At 37.9% G+C, this 18678-nt stretch overlaps 1 protein-coding gene across 1 annotated transcript in view; it reads right to left on the minus strand.

The window, feature by feature from the left end:
* GALNT13 (polypeptide N-acetylgalactosaminyltransferase 13) overlaps window positions 1–18678 on the minus strand; it is a 538752-nt gene that overhangs the window by 18524 nt on the left and 501550 nt on the right. The window lies entirely within an intron of this gene.

Here is an 18678-nt window from a genome sequence, read left to right on the forward strand (position 1 = left end):
GGTAGGCTCTATACTTATCTTTATCAGATGATTATAGCTGGTTTTGGCTACAGTACTTCTCAAAATAGCCAAGAAATGTTACAGTGGATTGTAGATTCACTGTTAGCTAACTTGAACTGATACTATAATAATCTCTATTTTTTAAACTCCTGGTATGAATATTTTATTTATAACATTGACTATTAAAGGGTCACAAGAGTTATTAAGTTAATAATTATGGAAATTATTTTCTTCTGTTTGCTCTGATAAGCATGCTTCAGTATTCTGTGGGTATTTTTTTCCTTACAATGTCAAGAGGTAGTGTAATGAGGAAGGTTATTTGAGGATCTTTTAGTTTCCCAAAACAGACTGGTAAAATTAGAGGAAGTCAGCTCAATATTCCCCTATAAACTCTGGAGCCCTAGTGTGTAAGCTGAATGAGTTAGTCTTGAAAGGGTTGCCTCTCCAGAACTAACTAAGGGCTTCCCTGAAAATCATAGGTGGTAGGAGAAAAACGCAAAAGAAATTCTTCACAAAGATGTAAAAACTTGAGAAAAACTTGAGTACTTTTTAATAAAGATTTTATTTATTTATTTGACAGAGATAACAAGTAGGCAGAGAGAATGGGGCGGGGGAGGCAGGCTCCCTGCTGAGCAGACAGCCTGATGCAGGGCTCCATCCCAGGCCCCTGAGATCATGACCTGAGCTGAAGGCAGAGGCTTTCACTCACTGAGCCACCCAGGTGCCCTTAATATTCGCACTTTTAATGGAAATTATGATTAAATTAAGAGAATAAAAGAAACACCTATCAGATAATTAGTACTATATCCTTTCCAAACATGGTCTTCATTAATACAATATTTAATTTCATATAAACATATTTAAGTAAATGAATCTAGTAATAAACCTTAATTTGAAGGAGGGAAATTTCTAGAGAAATTTCTTTAATCTTTTGCTTTAATGTGAAGTGTAATTTTCCACATAGAAATTATATTTTTAGGGGCGCCTGGGTGGCTCAGTGGGTTAAGCCTCTGCCTTCGGCTCAGGTCATGATCTCAGGGTCCTGGGATCGAGCCCCACATCGGGCTCTCTGCTCAGCGGGGAGCTTGCTTCCCCCTCTCTCTCTGCCTGCCTCTCTGCCTACTTGTGATCTCTCTGTCAAATAAATAAGTAAAATTAAAAAAAAAATACTGCAAAAAAAAAAAAGAAATTATACTTTTAGTTGTATACAGATGCCAATGTAAATGGAAACACCAAGGTATCCATATTTGTCACTAATTTTGTACACATTTGCCACTAATTTTGTATAATTATGGCCTGAACAATGATTTCTCCTCAGATCTCTTACAATAGTTTGGAGACTTTACCTGTTGAGAGAAGTCAACCACATTCTTTGCTCCTTAATTCCTAACTGTAATTCATTTATGGTCAATCAGTAGCTATTTTAAGTGATTTATATTCAAGAAAGATATATTTGCAGAATATTTTCTGACCTTATATATATTATCTGAAGTTATCTTTCTTTGGCCTTTGCACTTTAAAAAAAGTACTTGGCTCACAAATAATTTTTCTTTAAAAAAATCTGTATAGGGATGGCTGAGTAGCTCAGCTGGTTAAGCGGTTATCTTTGGCTCAGGTCATGATCCCAGGGTCCTGGGATTAAGCCCTGTGTTGGGCTCCCTGCTCAGCAGGGAGCCTGCTTCTCCCTCTCTGTCTCCGTCTCCCAGCTTGTGCTCTCACTCTCTCTCTCTTCAAATAAATAAATAAAATCTTTAACAAAAATCTGTATATAATGCTTTCATTGTTTTCTGGCATTAATTAATTGGTTAACAAATCCTAATGAATAATTAACAGGCTTAATTTATTTTTCATACCTGAGAATCTCATTTTTATGCCGAGGTGTTCCTAAGATTGTTTATATTCTGTATAAGAATAAAAAGTGCATCAGTATACATACGTCTTTCTTGATTTTTACCTGGAAATTATTAGGCTTGATCTCAATTATTTACCCTTTATATCTATTATCTTTTTACCCATAATTGTCATCTTCATGCTTTTTATATCTTCTACAGCAGGAGGTTCATGGAACTCACTTTGGGACAGATGAAAATTTTACATGCAAAGTACTTTGTAGAGATCTAGGTACGCAGATAGCAGTGGCTGACAGCTAGTGTTATTACCCCAGGCTTAGAGGTGCTCCCAGGATGTGGCCTTGTATATGGACTCCTGCCTTGATAGTATGTCCACTTCCCAAAGAATTTTAGAACAGGAGCCCACCAGGCTTGGCTCTTGCCTCTGTGTGCCGATCCCTAGGCACACAGTCTTGAGGAGGGGCTCTCATACCAATGATAGACTGCCCTGACCCTTGCAGCATATATAGTCAGCCTCTACTGAGTTTCTTACGACTTTGGGGACAACCTCACATCTCATTTTAGATTCTCCAGGAAGTGAGGACTCCCTACAGCCGTTGCCTGTGTCAGTACCCCACAGCTCAGTTTGGTACGTGTAGTTCCTGGCAGAGTATCTGCCTGACCTGCTCTCCTGTTGCAGTTAAAAGACTTATACCTGATTATAAGGTAAGATTTTCAATTCTGAACACGTATGAAGCACATTAACTTAATCATCACACATGGGCTTTACAAGATCGAGTCCCTCATTAGTGAAGTCTACTTGTACATTCTTTTACAAAAATTGGACACTATTCCCCCCCTTTCTAGTTACCACTCAAATTTTATCACTGGTTATCAATACTGATTCTCACGAAAACCAGAAGTGAGTTACACAAATACTAGATTTAGCATGTATTTCAGTTGCTTCAATGCCAGGATGATTCTAGTAACAATGCATTAAATCAAAGTCTCATCACTTTAAACGAAGGGGACTAGAAGCAGAGTAAAATAATCAATCTCAGTGTCCTTCCATACATTATAAAAGAGGAATATGGAGAAAGTTAACATTAACTGATCACCTATATGTGTTAGAAACCGCGTGTGACACAGTTCATAAATATTATATTAAATAAGTTTGCCCTGTTGTTCCATTGTACAATTACATTTATATTCCTATGTGTACCAACTTCATATTGCAAAGTTTAGTAAGCAGAGCTTTTTACATGAACTATACAATGCAGTAATTTATGGTGCTTTGAGTATTCCGTTTTGCACTAATCTTCACATTTGTTCTAACACATAAAATTACGAGCCATCTAGCACTACACATCTTGTGTAGTCTGCTGGTCACGCTTGCTCTAGAAACAACCACCACAGAGGCCAATTTTACTCAATTGTTCTAGGTTCAGCTATCTTATAAGAAGTGATAGATCCTTTGTTCCATTTTTGTGGGCCCCTCCAAAACTACTCTGATGACTATAACAATGCAGTTTTTATTGTCTCCTATTACATTAGTTTGCTATGGCTGCCAGAACAAAGTACCTTGGACTAGATGGCTTTTAATCTCCTCAGAGTACTGGAGGTCACAAGTTCTAGATCAGGTTATCAGTGCAATTGGTTTCTCCTGTGGACCTCTCTCTTTTGCTTGTGGATGACCATTTTTTCCCTGTGTCCTCCACGGTCTGTCTTTGATGCCTGTGTCCTGATCACTTCTTCTTATAAAAATAACATCCATATTAGGTTAGGGACCACTTTAATTATCTCAGTCACATCGTTAAGGCTCCCGTATCTCCAAATGTCACATTCTCAGATACTGGGATTAGAACTTCAACATACGAATGGGGAGGGGGACACAACTCAGCCCCTAACACCTTTACATTGAAGAAAATAATGCGTCTTTCCCTACTCCTAGATGGAAATTATAGGTTTTTTTGGTTACTTGTCCAGGACCCCTAGGAATTCAGTTCAGAAATTAGAATGGTCTGTTTAACATTATTAATTGAAATTCTGAATGGAATGTAATTCCAAATCTTCTCCTTTGCTTGAAATTGGATGTGCTATAGGCTGGAAGCCTGCAGTGGGATAGGGCTTCATCAACTTCTCTATTTTACCATCTTGAGAACTTCTTTTCTTTTTTATCTGTCTTGCCTACTCCCATATTCCCCCAGGCTGCTAACTGGGTTTTGATTCCCCCAGGGTCATAAAAGCCTCTGTAAGAGGTCTTACCTAAACTATCTCCTGATAACTCCTTCCTGATCTCTGGCATGGCAGAGATTTCAAGCTCCTTCTTCTGGGAGCATTTATGGTTCTTGGGAGATTCTCATTGCTAAGCACCTCTCACTGTGTGCTAAGAAGATGACAATGCGTGTTTTGTAAGTGGGCCACTTCTTACGACTTGAGCAACTTGGGGAGGCAAGCTGACTCAGGCGGTGGAGTCACTTGGTTGTCACAGGCCAACTTTATAATGTGTGAGTCAAGTCACAGCCTGCCACATTCCCCAAGAGCACCAAGCACACAGCAAACAAGCACTTAAAATGGTGTTCTGTGTAATCTGCAGGGCCTAGTGCCAAATGCAAATGCAGGATTTACTGTTCAAAAATTATTAAGGCTTTCCAATTGTAAGGCTCTGCTTGAGGGCATGGGTTGCACAGCCAGGAAGGTGCTCCTGCCTGGAGTCCTCCTCAGTAAGGTTTGTCCCTGGAAACTAGGATCCCACCCCCTCTTCTCTAGAGGGAGGGCAACTGCTCTTTTCAGAGAACCCGAATCCTCTCCATTTTGTGATACCTCCTGTTATGGATTGAATTGTGCCCCCCAAAAGAAATGCTGAAGTCCTTCACCTCTAAGCACCTCAGAATCTGAATGTATTTGGAAGTAAGGTCATTGCAGATGGGATTAGGTAAGTGATGAGGAGATCATACTGGAGAGGGTGGAGGCTTAGCCCTGAAATGGCTGGTGTCCTTAGGAGAACATGGAGATGGAGACATTCACAGAAAAAAAATGCCTCCATCGGAGCAATGCATCATCACAGGCCATGGGGATGCAGGTAAACACCACAAGTTAAAAGCAGCAACAAATGTTTCTCCCTTACAGGTTTTGGAAGAAATAGGCCTCTCCTGACACTGTGATTTCTGACTGAAGCCTCAAGTACTGAGACACAATGAACTTCTATTGCTCACGCCACACGGTTTGTGTGAGTTTGTTATGGTGTCCTAAGGAACTTACACGCCTCCTTTGATTCCGTATGATGGCTGAAGGGTCTAAGAGTCTTGGAAGCAGTTTCCAAAGTGTCTGCAAATTCTGCACAGGGAAGTCTGATTTTAGATTTCACATCTATTTTATCTTGCTGTCTGGGCTGAAATTTTAACATTCAGTTATGATCTCCGAAAGCATCAATCATTTTTACAATCATTTTTCTATTGAAATGTATCTTCATAAGGTGGTTCTTGACTTTGATGAGGTGAATTACCTGCCTTTTTTTTTTTTTTTAAAGAGTTTATTTATTTATTTATTTATTTATTTGACAGAGATCACAAGCAGGCAGAGAGGCAGGACGAGAAAGAGAGAGGGGGAAGCAGGCTCCAGCTGAGCAGAGAGCCTGATGCGGGGCTCGATTCCAGGACCCTGAGATCATGACCTGAGCCAAAGGCAGAAGCTTTAACCCACTGAGCCACCCAGGAGCCCTGAATTACCTGCTTTTATTGTAGACTTTATAGGGACCAGATTAATTTCTGTTTCTGAACTGATGTACTCAAATGAGTTTACAAGAAATTCCTAACATATAAAAGGTGACAGCCAATTTCACTCTCAGTTCTTTATAATATTAACATTTTTTTTAGAGAAGGACGCATTTTCATTACTTCACATATGCATGTGGTTTGTTCTGGATTTTTCACTTTGGGGAGTATGTTCAAAGGCATTTATGTTCACCCCTTTGAAAAATCTGAAATTTGAAAAACTGCAAGCAAATTTTGCTCAGATTTGTAGCATAAGCAGCTGCTGGCAAAACGGTCAAAGCAAAACAAGACGCAGAGCTGGTTCACTTGTTCTGTGAAGAGGCACAGGAACCAAACGCCCTCTGCTGGCTCTGCATTGCTATAGGGTTCCTCCATCTTAACAGGAAGAAGAAATACTTTGCAATACAAACACTAATTTTCATATATTTACATTACGCTCATATATATCCTATGTGTGTTTAAAAGTCTCATAAGTGCATTTGATTCAGCTTTATTATAGAGGTGGTGATTTTTCTAGATTTAGTTATGAATTTATAAAGCACTTCTGTTGAGTTCTTCCAATTTACTGTAAAAGTTCACAGTTTGAAGGGGCTGTGTCACTATATGTCAGCTGCTTTGCTTTCTCTTTGAAGAACCTTAAGCCAATGGAGTTACAGGATTCACATACTTGGCCAGAGCCACTTAGTGACAGAAGTTTCTCCGGATCCCAAGCTCACTGGTTATTTTTCTTTCACTTGACTACACTGCCTCTTACATCCCATCACTTTGTTACTTTGGATCTTTGGGCCCTCTAGCAGATCGCTCTAGGTAACTGAAGTGCAGTCAATTTGAGAACTCTGTTAACAAGAATCCAGAAGGATAAATTATTTTTAAAAGCTCTCACATACATTCTAATAGTTTTCTTTCCCCCTCATTCTGTAAAAATGGCCCAGGTAAATTTGTATTGAAATAATAAGAAAAATTATTTAACAACAAAAATTAGACCTTCAGCAATGTGATTTTTCTTTCAGAATGTTCTGTTTGTCATCCCATCGTGAAATTAGCATGAGGAATGTGTAGATGGAGTTGAGTTCATCAATGGAGCTGCCAAGGAAAGAGACTTCTGTTCCCAAGTAGGATGTTTTTCTGCCTTAACTGATTTTAGGCTTCACCTCTGGCCTGTCAGCTCAGTGGTCTGGGTAGGTAGGTAAGGAGAGTAAGTAGCTTCTGTGTTATCTTTACTTCTATGTCTAAATGGTATCTATGGTCTTTTACAGATTTAATGCTCTCAAACTCTATTGCTAAAAGTAGGATGTGGGGTGCCTGGGTGGCCTAGTCAGTTGGGCATCTGCCTTGGCTCAGGTCATAATCTCAGGGTCCTGGGATGGAGCCCCGCCTGCTTCTCCCTCTCTCTCTGTGCCTCCCCCCTGCTTGTGATCTCTTTCTCTCTTTCAAATAAATAAACAAAATCTCAAAAAAAAAAAAATGGGATGTAGGTGTGCATCTCATGTTCAGTATTCCCATCCTGTCCTCAACATCATCCAGGATGCATTAACTCTTTCTCTTTTTACTTTGATATAACTGTATATTACAACTTTACATTTCTGAATAGGTGATCGGCAAGTTACCTCATCTTTCCATCCCTGACTGGGTATGTTCTGCTCTCATCACAAGAACTATCCTAATTCCACTTTGCCCAGAAAAAGACTACTACCCAACCTCAAGTTCTAGTACCTTTTTCACTTTCTTCTTGTATTACTTTAACTACTCTCACCTACTTATCCACATTGTATTGCAGGCATGGTATCATTTGTGTATATCTTTTAAATTTAATTAAGTTTAATTAATTTATTTTTAAAGATCTGTTTGTTTATTTATTTGATGGGGCGTGGGGTGGGGAAGAGAGAGCGTACAAGCAGGGGGAAGGGCAGAGGGAGAGGGAGAAGGGACTCCCCACTGAGCAGGAAGACTGATGTGGGGTTTGATCCCAAGACCCTGAGATCATGACATGAGCTGAAGGCAGACACTTAAGGCTGAGCCACCAGGCATCCCACTTTACTCTGTCTTGAAGGGTTTTCAAGGGAGTCTACAATTCAAGATATCTAATACACAAACATTATGTTCCAGCTATTCACATTTAACTATTGTAGTACTAAAGAATATAAATTGCAAATTTAAGCCCAACTGGATATTCCCACTGGATACACTTGAACGTGCAGATGTTGTTCTTTATGTGACTGTGGCAGAATTCTCAGATGGCCCAAAGATTCCTATCCAATATACATGCCCTTCATAAACACCCTCCCCTTGAGTGTGGGTGAGACTACCACAACAGGAAAGTCACTCCATGATTACTTTATGTTACATAAGACCTAGAATTAGCCAACTTAAAGAGTGAGATCTTCCTACTGGCCTTGAAGACACACACAGTCTTGTTTTAGAGGGGCCAGCATAGGAAGGGAACTAAGAAGAGCTTCCCACTGGTGGGAGGAATAACTGGCAGAGAGCCAGAAAAACAAAACAAAACAAAAAACACAAAAAGCCAAACACCATAACACAAAATTATTGGAGCTCAGTCCTCCAACTGCAAGAAACTAAAATCTGCTGATAACCAGGAAGCTCGGACTCTGACCCTCCAGTGAGGTCTCAGATCTGGCCAACACCTTGATTTTAATTCTGTGAGATCCTAACCAGAGAACCAGCCATGCTGTGCCTGAATTAGACCCAGAGAACTGTGAGATTAGTAATCTTGTGTTGTCATAAGCCACTAAAGTTGTAGTATCTTGCTATACAATGGCAGAGAACTGGCAGTGAGTGACCATCAGGAAAAAGGAAATACATACAAAAATGACAATTATTCTTACCATGTGGAATATCTTCTCCCGTGCTATGTCCCTATCATTTATTCATTCAATCGTTCATCCATCTATTTATTCAACACATACTTTTGAGCATGTTAAATGCTTCAGACCTTATCTGAACCATATAGGCTCTTCATGAAACTGAATTCAAGACACCAACACCTAATAGGGTGCCAACATTTTTGTAAAAGTTTCCTCCACTCTTCCAAACAGCCTTGAGCTTTATTCTCCATGTTCTCATTGTAATGATTTTCTGGATTATCTTCCTCTTGATGGTATTCTCTGCTATATTTCCTCTGACCATATCATTCCTTAAATATATATTCTCTGAAGAATTTGCCCTCACACATATAGACTGTCAGGAAAGTCAAAGGGATTATTGGATGGGATAATTTCTTTCAGTCGTAGGCAATTTAATATCTACTTTCTCTCTATTACTACCTCATTGGTTGGTACCATGGAGCACCAAGATATTTGGTCTTTGAGGTTCTTATTGATTTATGGCTGCAAATGTAAAGTAGACATAGCAGCGATAACATATATCATTCATGTGACATCTATATAAGCTAGTATATTTGTTTTAGTGTTTTATCAGCCACAAATTCATGGTTGAAAGACTTTGTGCCATCCTTTATGAATATAATTTTACTGGTATTTTGGTAAAATTTCCTCTTTTTTTTTTTTTCCCCCTAAGGATTTATTTGTCAGAAAGAGAGCAAGAGTGGGAGAGTGAGAGAGCCCAAGCAGGGGGAGCAGCAAGCAGTGGGAGAAGCAGGCTCCCCACTAAGCAGGGAGCCTGATGCGGGACTCAATCCAGGATCCTGGGATCATGACCTGAGCCAAAGGCAGAGGCTTTAACCCACTGAGCCACCCAGGTGCCCCTTAAAGTAGTCCTTTTGATTTATGACATTCCTCATGGCTGCAAACCAAGGTCAGGCTCTACTGAGTTTGCAACTGAAACAAAGATTCAAGTGCAAGTAGTCTGGCCATTTGATGACCCCAGAAAAGACTAGTAGGTGAACAGGGAAGGAAAAAGAACTAACAGAGGGTACATTACAGATTAATTATGCTGTGGGTAACTGGAGTTTAAACCTTAGGGATCTCTGGTAGAGAACAAGCAGTCCCATGGAAGAGTGAAGAAGCTGGGATGACATACGCCCTCCATTGGCTTGAGGTGTGTTTCCAGGTAGAATTAATTCCCCAGGAATAACTAGGTGGGCAAAGTGGCCTCTGGCAGTGAAAGGCTACTCTGACAGGTGCTTAGGCAAAGGGACAGAGGTTCTGTCTGGCTTTTGGATGCTATGATGCAAGCAAATGGAAGGAGAGAAAGTACACACCATTTGGGGAGTACCTGCTGTGAGGATGGAAGTCATTTTAAGTATATTGTATATGGAGATATGATAGACCACATATCATATGTTCAAGGTTTTTTAGTGACCTTTCAAGGTAAGCATTGTATATCCTCCTTTACAAACGAGGAACAGGGTGCATGAAAAGATCAAACAGACTCCCCCACTTCACTCAGTTTATGGGAATCTGTCTTTGAAATACAGTCATCAGACCCCAAATCCCATGGTCTTCCACACACTTAACACCTGCTTCTTGAATATTTAAATAATTAAACTCTAGACTATTCAGATTTCACTGTTTTTCCCTAAAGTGTCCATCTGATCCCATGTTCGTATTTTTCCAGGATCTCATCTGATACCACATTACATTTAACCATCAGGTCTCCTTAGCCTACAGTGACCGATGCTCAGACTGTCATCTTTTTGATGACTGTGAGTTTTGAGGAACACTGGTTAGGTATTTTACACTGTCGCTCTGTGTGGGATTGTCTAATGTTTATCTTGTGGTTAGAATGCTTTTGAGATGATGACCATGAAGGTGAAGGACCATTCTCATCACATCATATCAGAGGTGAAGGGTGCCAACATGACTCATGATGCAGAGCCCTGGTCACTTACCCAAGGGAGTATCTATCGGCCATGTTTCTCCACCATGAAGTTATAATCCCACCACCAGCTTTCACGTTTTACTGTTTGAAAGCAAGTCAATAAGCAGAGTCCACATGCAAGGTGGGCAACAGAGTTAAATTCTACTTTCTGAAAGGGGGATTATTGACCTAAATTATTTGGAATTCTTCTTTACAGGAGATCTTAGAAATCAATTTTAACATGTCTCTAAAAACTTGAGTCTAAAATTGGGGACCATATCTTTATATTAGATTGGTCTGTAACACACTAAGACTCATGTAATAAATCTCATTTGGGCCACTTGTTTCACTGGCAAGATGAAGACAAGTTCTCTTTAGTAGATGTAATTATAATGTGACCATTTTTGCCACACAGAAGTGGCATTTGCTCTTAGCCATATATAAGACATGGATTGAACACTGGCCCCTGAGAGCTTTAAAGACCACTTTGATCATTCCTTGATGTTGTAATGAGCATAAGATGCGCTTCTGAATTTGTCAGGTTTATTTTACTTTATATTTTTGCAAAAGGAGTGTCTCTTAAAAAAAATTCTGCATTTCCCCAACAGATGCACATGTTTTAATTATTTTAAATATAAAGAACATCCCCATATCTATTTAGAGAGTTAGCAGCTAGAAAGTTGGAGTAGGAATATACCTATCTGGTAGGTTTTCATTAGAAGACTAAGGTCTTTTATTAAAAACTGGAATGGACGCTAGGCTGTTTCTATGGTAACCTACTGAAACCTTTTTTTCTTTAATGGAAAGGTATCAGTTCTGTATATACTACATGTGGCTCCTTGCTCTCTATTGGATCAAGTCCTTTGATAAAAGAATAAAAGAAATGAACTGAAAGAAAGTCATATAGTCTGTCCCTGCTTGTGGTGAAATTATACTTGGGTAATAAATAACAAGAATAAAAAGCCCTTTTCATTTTTGCCTGTATTCACCATGTCATTTTTAATAACAGAAGTTCACGTCCAAGTATTTTCATGAGGCTGTATTAGGAATAGGCTACAAGTTCTCTTTTGACAACCTTTGCAGTCTGAAAGCTCTTTGCTACTTTTGTCCCTTCAAATCAAAATTCCCTTGCTTGACATTTACATTCTACTATAATCTTAGCTCCTCTACTTATAAACTTAATGTTCCACTCTCCTCAGTCCAGGCCTTCTCTTCAGTTTGGACCAATATCCCCGCTGTCCTTACAGACACTCCATTCTCTGTGCTTACTGACAGCTCTGTGAAGCCTTTCAATACCCACTCCTGTTCTTACCAGAGGTTTCGCTGAATGTCTCCTAAGGCATAGCAGTACACAGACTTGTTGTTTCAACAATGACTGTTTTGTATTCTCCCAGTATAGGGATTGTGTGCCTATTTGTTTATTTAGATTTCATCTTGTAAAAAAGTAGAAGTAGATTTAAACAGAATTTTACATATATATGTAACATACACACAGAGAGAAATAAGAGAGAAAAAATTCATCTGCATAAAAATGGTAATGTTTTAAAAGAACAAAAGAATTCAAATAAGGCCAATATAAATATTTTCCCATAAGATATTATTAATTTTCTCTGGATAAACCATGTGTCTGGCAGCAAAAAAGAAAAGGAAAAATCTGTTTCTCAGGAGACAACCAACTCTTCCTAATACTCAATGCAGTATGAAATTCTCTTAGGGACACTCATGGAAGAATTCCATGTTATGTAACAAATAGCATCTTTACCAACTTCCCTATACACAAAAAAAGAATTTAAGTTCTGGGTATATTTTCATATTCTTCTTGGTGCCCATACATTGCTGGGTATACATATGGTGTTCAAGGAATTCTTGATTAACAGACTTTTTCTTTTTTTTTTCTTTAAATGATTAGGTTTTGGTGTCTGACAGATTGCCTAAAATTTTCACATTGTTCTAAGACATTTTATATAAACAACTATAGTATATATAATATATATTATATATAATAAAACAATTATATATAAGCAATTATATATAATATATAATAAAATTTTATACATATATATTTATTTATTTATTCCCCCCCCCCCAATTCTAGCTTTCTAAATTCATGAGTCTGCCCTTGGAACAAAGATTTCACAAATCATCTGGACTTGCTGCTCTTGCTTATCTAACAATAGGGATAAAGAATACTAGAACTGGTGAACATCTAGTTCGGCCATATCAATTACAGTATTAGAAACTAAAGGCTGAAAGGATAAGGAACTTCTGTACAACCACTGCTCCGAGCTGGATGTTTGTGTTTCCCCCTCTCACTAATTGTTATGCTGACCCTAGCAGCCAAGGTCATGGCATTTGCAAGTAAGGTTTGTGGGAATTAATTAGGTTTAGATGAGGTCACAAGGGTGGAGCCCCAATGATGGGATTGGTGCCTTACAGGGAAAGGAAAGGAAAGGAGAGACCAGAGCGAGCTCTCTTTCTGCCACATGAAGACACAGGCAGAATGTGGCAAAATACCAGCCAGGCAAGTGTCCCTGCCAGAACCTGACCATGCTGGCACCCTGATCTGGAACTTTCAGCCTCCAGAACTGAGAGAGACATGTCCATCTGTTATTGAAACCACCCAGTCTACAATCTTGTGTTATGGAAGCCTGAGAAGACTAAGATAAGCAGAGAGCAATTTTGACACCCAGGTCTTCTGATGTTATCTTTACTTCTTACCAAAACTGACTCAGACCAAGTACGATGTAGTGTAATAAGGTATATGAAAAATAAAACCCATTTACGATACCAACTAGGATTACTCTGAGAATCAAATTCTAATATATTTAAAGCATCTGGTAAAGGTGTTCAGTATAGAACAGATTCACCCCCTCACTGTCATAGGCTACTCAGACCAAAAATTCCTGGTCTATTCTTAAAAGCTTTAAAATCAGAAATAACTAAACCAACTCGTGCTGCTGATCTGTGCTTTAATTTAGTGTAGAATGCAATTAATCTTAGAAAAATATTATTTTATGAAGAAATTATTGGTGTATTTCTATTTAAATAAAAATAATAGGTTTTAATGGTGAGGATAGATTATTAACTAGGACTGCCTAATAAAATGAGAGAGAACTGTTCATGGTTTATACAGAAAAGCAATGACATTCCCATGATATCGGAGACAAAATTTTATTTATTTACACAAAGAATATAGAATTTGGACCATTAAAATATGAAAGGCATTTTGTTGATATTTTGTCACTGCTGTTATGCCTACATTTCTAACCATGCAAAATATTTATGGAATATATACTTACTCTAAAACATTTTGTTTTCTGTCACACAGATATCTAAGCTTGCCTTTAGTTGGTTTATCTTCATAATATCTTATATATGATAACTCCTTTCCTTTCTTTTTTTCTTTGAGAGAAACAGAGATCAAGTAGAGGGATTGGGGGGGTGCAGAAGGTTAGGGAGAAAGAGAATCTTAAGCAGGCTCCACAGTCAGCCTGGAGCCCAGTGCAGGGCTTGATCTCACAACCCTGAGCTCATGACCTGAGCAGAAACCAAGACACTTACCTGACTGAATCACCCAGGTGCCCTTGATAACTCCTTTCAAAAACTGGTGAGTATTAACTAAGGACCGCTTTAAGAATCTTGGTGCTACAAAAATATTATACTTGGCATTTTATTTGGCCATAATATTTACAGATTTTATAGATTTTTCCTTTTCCCAAACTTTATGTTTCCTTTCCTGGCACTGGTTAGTCAGGCAGCTGAATATGAATTTCTTAGATTTTTGTTACTGATGCTTTATTGTGCTACCTTTTCTTTCCTGGAAAAATCAAGCTTTCATAGTTGAAAGAAAAACAGAAACCTAGAAATACCCTTACCTGATACTTCTCTTCTATATAATTTAATAACTATGATAGAACTAAAAACTCTAAGAAAAACGGGGCGCCTGGGTGGCTCAGTGGGTTAAAAACTCTGCCTTCAGCTCAGGTCATGATTCCAGGGTCCTGGGGTCGAGCCCCGCATCATGCTCTCTGCTTAGCAGGGAGCCTGCTTCCTCCTCTCTCTCTCTGCCTGCCTCTCTGCCTACTTGTGATCTCTGTCTGTCAAATAAATAAATTAAATCTTAAAAAAAAAAAGATAAATAAAAATAAAAACTCTAAGAAAAGAAGTTTCTTAGGTACAGCAAAGCAAGTAATTTGAAGTATGGATTCTGCTTCACTTACGGTTAATATAAAAATAGGCTAGCCCACACCATTAATTTGGAAATCATAGACATTATTTACCTTACTTAGAAGCTAATAAAATGGCTTTTACTCCTAGATTGAGCCAAGATGAAATTATTACATGACCTGCTATAAACAGCTTTACATGATACTTTAAAATAATTATTTACATCCTCAGTGAAATTTAGGTACACATGTGGTCTTAGGGGGGAGAAATAGGAGATCATTTCAAAGGACCTTAATGGTCTTTATATATAGTAGATTCATGCATTCACATTATTATTTCTTTTAATTATTAAATATAGAAATGTCAGGAGGAAGATTACTTGAACAAGGAAGCAGCTCAGAGTAATGATAAGACTAAGGTGTTGAGTCAAGAAGCATTATGCATAAATCAGGAGAAAAGCACTTGTAGATAAAACGAAGAGAGGAATGAGGTTCTGAAGATTCAAACAGCGCAGAGGGGAAAAAGCTCTGCTGGGACTGAATGGTTGAAGGCAGACACGCTTAAGTTAGTAATGTCAGCGGAAAGCTTGGAGTGTGTCTACTTAACATGGGCTGCAGAGGAGATAAACGGGTGAACTGAGGGAACAGACTGATGCTGCTAACATTTTTCTTCTGGTAGATTTTTGTGCTAACGGCTTACCCTTCTCAGTAAGAAAAGCTCTACTGATGGTGTGAGATAACAGAAGGGTGTGTGTGTGTGTGTGTGTGTGTGTGTGTACTGGGATTTCATTAAACTAGTATTAAACTTTCTTCTTTATGAAAATTGTGATATTTAACTTTTTAAGGGCGGTTTTAAAAAAAAATCTGGGAAACTCATTAGTAAAATGAATATAAATTTACATGAATTTCCCAAAGAGCTTAAAGTATTTTAACCTTTAAGCTCTATAGAAATTTAATTTTAAGCTTTTTAGAGCCCAGGCTAATATGATACACTATAATTAATCGATTAATCAACAGGATAAATATTTCTTTTGTCCTGCTATGTGCAGTCACATACTTTGATATCATAAGATGATAAGATGACTTATTTTTTAAGCTTTTATTTATTTATTTGAGAGACAGCGAGAGAGAAAGAAGGAGCAACAGAGAGAAGCAGATTCCCCACTGAGCAGGGAACCTGACTGACACAGAGCTTGATCCCAGAACCCTGAGATCATGACCTGAGCCCAAGGCAGATGCTTAAGGGACTGAACCACCCAGGTGCCCCCTAGATGACTTCTCAGAGACTGGTGTCCCTTTAAGTTTAGTCTAGTGTCCCTCCTTGTTGCTTTCTTTACCAGGAATCAGAGTAGAAATTTTTATCAGTTCAACACTAGGAATAACTGAACCTTTTTGAAGGTGGCTTGTTTTTACATTATTTACACAATGAAACATATAACCTATTTTGTACTTATTAGCTAGAAAGCTCAAAGCCAAAGGTTTGGCTTATTTAAATGAAGGTGGGATTTCAGGGAATTAATTTTAAGTACTTTACAGTAAAATAGTAAAAGTGCTTTCTAGGTTAACTTGCACTGCCAATTCTTCCAGAGCTTTTGAAAAAAATGTCAAGTGATAGATATTAATAATCATTATGTAGAGATATATAAGATTATACCCAGAAGAAAAGATAAATCTAAGAAATGGCCAATATTAGTGCTCATTTTATAGGAAACCTTAAGAAAAAAAATTTCACAATCTCTGAGTAACTCCTACCAGGAAAAGAAAGGGGTTGAACACAACAGATTTGCTCTTTGTTTTTATGCCAGGAAACATTCTAACCAGGAAAACTAGGCAGAATCACATCCTACGTTTAAGTTCCTGCAAATTTCAATCATTTCCAGGCTTACCAGATATTCTTTTAACATAAATAATGCTGCTCTCCTCCAGCTTGCAAGTATCCAGCTCATTTAAACACTTAATGAATAGGACATGCTCCTTCTTTCCTCTTAGGCCATTTCATTTCACTTGCAAATTTACCCTGGTGATTTTAATTCTATTGTGCAAACTTTACTAAAAGTGGACCAAATTAATGTAGAAAGGGCTTCTAAGTAATTATAATACTGATAAAAATGCAAACCATAAAGTCAATTCATTTTTGTTGAATGAATGTATTCATTATAATCTGTGAGTACATCAGAATGCATTACTAAAATAATAAAACTCTTTCTAGGAGAAGGTCTGTAATAAGGCCAGGAAGTTTTTTTTTTACCCTCAAAATTTGTTTACTATCATAAGCTTAGATTCTTCTTAAATATAAGTCGTCACATTTTAGAGGAGGAGACATTTGTTTGAAAGTATTGATAAGACCTAATGATCTCTTCTTTACCCTGGCAGAACACACGGTTTTAATAAATGGCTAGGATAAGCTTCCCTAAAGGCTTCCTACCTTGAAAAATGGCTGTGAATCATTTACTACTATAAATTACATGGAATGTTTCCATATGCCTTCTAGCTGCCTCCAAATGAGTGGCTCCAGGGAGAAAGAGAACATTATAAATGCATTTGCTAAAATATGAGTATTTTTCCATCATTTTATATATTTTCTTGTCTTTAGAAATAATGAGTACAATATGCATGCTTTTCCCCCCTTTTGATTAAAAAGATATTGCAAGTCAAAGGGAAACACTCACCACTGGATTTTTAAAAATTTTATACTGATACTTGTTATTAAAGTAAAATGGTTATTTGATAAATATATTAATCTTATATCTAATTACAGGTATATTTTATATAAATTTTGAATAAAAAATAGTGTCAGATATATGACCAATAAGACTAAGACCTATTTGCCAATTTTGATATTGGCTCTTTAAAGCAGATGTAAATGTCATTTAAAAGTACCTCATTAAAAAAGAATGGTACGGGCGCCTGGGTGGCTCAGTGGGTTGAGCCGCTGCCTTCGGCTCAGGTCATGATCTCGGGGTCCGGGGATCGAGTCCCGCATCGGGCTCTCTGCTCAGCGGGGAGCCTGCTTCCCTCTCTCTCTCTCTGCCTGCCTCTCTGTCTACTTGTGATTTCTCTCTGTCAAATAAATAAATAAAATCTTTAAAAAAAAAAAAAAAAAAAAAAAAAAAGAATGGTACTTCTGCAACAAAAAGAGAAAGCATAAAAGCAAGCAATGATTGAAATATATAAACTCTTTAAAAGTCTGTACATGAAAACATACCAGAAAAAAAATATAAAATCTGAAAAAAAAAATCTGGAACACGTATCACAGAAGGTAATAATCTCAATAAAGTATTTTTATAAGTGGAGAAGAGAAACAAGAGCTCCCTCAACCACCAATGAAAATGTAAGAAAAGACAAAGGCAAAGAGCTGACTAGAAAATCTACCAAGTATGGACGTCAATTTTTAAATTGCTTAAATGCATTAGCATTAGAGATATGATTTTAAAAAGATAAAATGTTTCTCCCATACTAAATTGGCAAAGATGAAAACAGAATAAAGCAAAAATACAATGCCTGTTTAGGGTTGTTCAGTCTGATCACAATCCTGGGGAGCAGGATTGGAAATCAAGATAAATGCAATGAACAAGTATGTGGTGGGGAATCAGCCAGATTTAGATTCAAACTGGCTTTACTTCCTAATCATATTACCAGTCTCTCAGAGTTCCCATTAGACTCATGAGTAAAATCAGGATAGTAATAGTACGTACTTCATAGATTGTTATGGGAATGAAAGGCAGATATGTACGTAAAATATTTACCATAGTGCCTCTTCATAGCTTAGCAATTAGTCCCATTAAACTAGTAAAACCTTAAAAGGGACAACTTGTCACCATGAATTAAAAGCCTTATAATGTTGCAGAAGTTTTGACTTGTCCAATTTACTTCCAGACAGTATTTTTTAAATAACGATTTTATTTATTTATTTGACAGACAGAGATTGCAAGTAGGCAGAGAGGCAGGCAGAGGGAGAGGAGGAAGCAGGCTCCCTGCTGAGCAGACAGCCTGATGCAGGGGATCATGACCTGAGCCAAAGGCAGAGGCTTTAACTCACTTAGCCACCCAGGCGCCCCCAGACAGTATTTCTAAAGAAGTAAATAGAGATGCTTACAAGATTTTAGCTACAAGGTTATTGAGGAGCCTCACCTG

Source organism: Mustela putorius, unplaced genomic scaffold (assembly GCF_011764305.1).
Source record: "Mustela putorius furo isolate JIRA1106 unplaced genomic scaffold, ASM1176430v1.1 tig00003869_pilon_pilon_pilon, whole genome shotgun sequence".
NCBI classification, from domain to species: Eukaryota; Metazoa; Chordata; class Mammalia; order Carnivora; family Mustelidae; genus Mustela; species Mustela putorius.